Source organism: Micromys minutus (genome assembly GCF_963924665.1).
Source record: "Micromys minutus genome assembly, chromosome: 1".
In the NCBI taxonomy this organism is placed as follows: domain Eukaryota; kingdom Metazoa; phylum Chordata; class Mammalia; order Rodentia; family Muridae; genus Micromys; species Micromys minutus.
Genome location: NC_137969.1, coordinates 260411774 through 260414825, shown reverse-complemented (window position 1 = coordinate 260414825; position 3052 = coordinate 260411774). Strand labels below are relative to the sequence as shown.

Here is a 3052-nt window from a genome sequence, read left to right as displayed (position 1 = left end):
GAGGAACCAAAATATCCCATGACAAAACCAAATTTAAACAATATCTATCTACCAATTCAGCCCTACAGAGAATTCTAGAAGGAAAACTCTAACATGAGAATACCTACACCAAAGAAAAAGAAAGATATTAATTATCTCACACCAAAACAAAAAGGAGAGAACCACACACATAATGCTACCTACAACAACAAACATAACAGAAACTAACAATCATTTGTCTTTAATATCTCTCAATATGAACTGACTCAACTCCCCAGTAAAAAGACATAAGCTAACATACTGTATAGACAAGCAGGATTCAGCATTTTCCTGCATACACGAAACATACCTCAATACCAAAGACAGACTAAAGACTGAGGAAAAGTCTTCCAAGCAAATGGTCCCAAGAAACAAGGGAGAGTTGCCATCCTGCACAGGAGCAGAAGCCCAGGGAGCCCAGCAAGCCAGGGAAGCCCAGGCAAGCACAGCCACAGTCCATTTGCTGTGGAGTCAGAGGAAGAGGGAAAAGGTCCGGAAGACAGCAACATGAACAAGTTGAAATCATTACAGAAGGATAAAGTTAGTCTATTTATGATCTTCACACAATCTAGTGAGAAAACTGCAGTATGTTGTTTTTCTCAAAATGACTGGATGTTAGATGTTGCAACAAATATTTTTTTTTTCAAAATCTAAAACTTTATGTATGGGAGAGTTTAAAAGGACCTTTGGACATAAGAAGTTAGAGCAACTTTGTACAATAGATACAAAGACTCTCAAGAGGAAAACAAAAATGGAATCGATGGTATGCTGCAGTGCTGTGATAATCTGGCCATCGATCCAGTCAGCATCAGTGTGTTTATCATTGCATGGAAGTTCAGGGCAGCCACACAGTATGAGTTCTCCAAACAGGAGTTCATGGATAAAGTGACAGAGTTAGGATGAGACAGCATAGAAAAAGTAAAGGTGGAACAAGAATTGAAAGAACCAGAGAACAATTTAAGAATTTTTTACCAGTTTACTATTAATTTTGCAAAGTACCCAGGGCAAAAATCTACAAATGGCCAATGCTTACTGGAACTTAGTGCTTAAAGGAAGATTTGAATTCTTAGACTTATGGAATAAATTTCTGTTAGAGCATCATAACAATCAATACCAAAAGATACGTGGAATCTTCTGTTAGACTTCAATTCAATGATTGCATTTGACATGTCCAATTATGATGAAGTAGGAGCGTGGCCTGTTCTTATTCATGACTTTGTAGAATTTGCATGCCCTCAAATTGCTGGGACAGAAAGTATCACAGAGCATTTAAAGGAACTTTCTAGAATATACATAGTCTGTACAATAAACACAATGGATAAATGCACAGTCAATTCCCTGGCTGGACTGAAGATCAAACCTCATAATTGTGACTGAGGGTTGAGACAAAACTTTAAGGATACATCTTGGACCATATCATACTCCAGTCTTCTACTTGTGGTTTGGGCTTGTCTTCTAGTCTGGGCCACTCTAAACACTTATAATTTCAACATTATGGATCTCATCTTATACCTGTGGAGCATCTTAGCTTGTCTTCCCATAAGTCACAGAAGCTTGATGGTGATTATTTAGAGGTTTCCATCCTTGCATAAAGCACAATGCTGTCTTCATCAGAAAACATTTTGGCATAAGAAATTAACATAATAATGAATACTACAAAGAACTTATAAAAAACGTCTTAAGTATGTGCTTTGGCCTTGTTGCAAAGACTATGCTGGGAACACTCAAATAAGAGTGATTTGTCTGAGTGTACCACGGCTGGTATGGTGTTTGATTTGGGGGAATTTAATGTTCCTGTCAAACCACATCTACTGTTTTTGTGAGTAGAATACCTGATAAAAGAAATGTCAAAATAACCAACACATGAAAAAAAAAGATAATTTGATGACTCGCTGAAATATGACTTGTGTTTCAGACTCTCACAAAGTTTCTACAAAACAAGTTTGTGGTTACATGACCCATGTCTATACACAGTGTCCTGCCATAAACTTTTATTATATATATATTGTGATGAGACAGAATGTGAGCCTCCACTCTCATGTGCATCACACACCACATAATCAAATTTTATTGTGCTTTGAAATGCTTCTGTGCCTTTTGAATACGTTAAACTAAAACTGAATGTTTTAGATTGCTATACAATATAATATTCTAAATTTAGGCATGAGGATTTTAGATTTTGTTTTGTTTTTCAATTTTTTTTTCATCACACTAGAACACATTGCAATTCACTTAATTAATGAAAAGATAGTAAGATTTAAATTTTCAAAATGGTTGTGATGAGCCGTGAAGTTCAACCTTTTTTATATGGCACTGCTCTTTCAGGCCTTGGTCCAGCCATGTTACTGCTGACTGTTGAGATGGCTTTACTGCTATGTCACTGTGGTTTCCAAGTCTTTACTCCAAGAGCAAAGATTGTCAGACAGGCAAGCCCTGCTGAAGAATATCAACGGCTTCTGCTCTATACATTATTTGACTTTTGTCTCACTTGCATTTGCAATTTGCACATCAAAGCAGACTTCAGTCTTGATTGTTTTGGTTTCTTTTTTCATGACAGGACTCATGAATTGCTTTCCTTCTGAAAATGCTTGTTTCTCTGTTAACATGATGACATGAGAAAGGAGTGTGTTCATAGATATCTCCATGAGGAAGTTAAAATGATGAACTAAATGTTGGGTGACTGCTCTTTAAAAGGCACAGACTTTGCTTTATGATCCAAGTCCTCTGCACAGTACCAAGGAATGTTCTTCAGGATAGCAGAACAATTTATGAAAATGATTTTTTTAAGACTGCTTTTACTCACATGATTTGGAAAATGCATAGAAAGCTTACCTTACAGATATATCATTAATTTGATCACAACTTTAATTTAGGAATTCATTTCTACCAGAAAAGGCTTAAAGTAAATTTCTATTCATGTTGCCAGGATTGGTTATTAAAAAAAATCTTGCTGTTTTCAGTATTTCTTGATTTTATTTTGTAAATATGAAAAACCTTAATTATGAAAAGTAAAGATATATGTATATATGAACAT

General features: G+C 35.6%; 1 pseudogene across 1 annotated transcript; it reads left to right on the top strand.

The window, feature by feature from the left end:
- The first annotated feature begins 525 nt into the window (after positions 1-525).
- Positions 526-1395, top strand: LOC308418572 (DCN1-like protein 1; annotated as a pseudogene). Its single transcript has one exon. The product of its transcript is annotated as a DCN1-like protein 1 (transcript).
- Positions 1396-3052: the final 1657 nt, after the last annotated feature.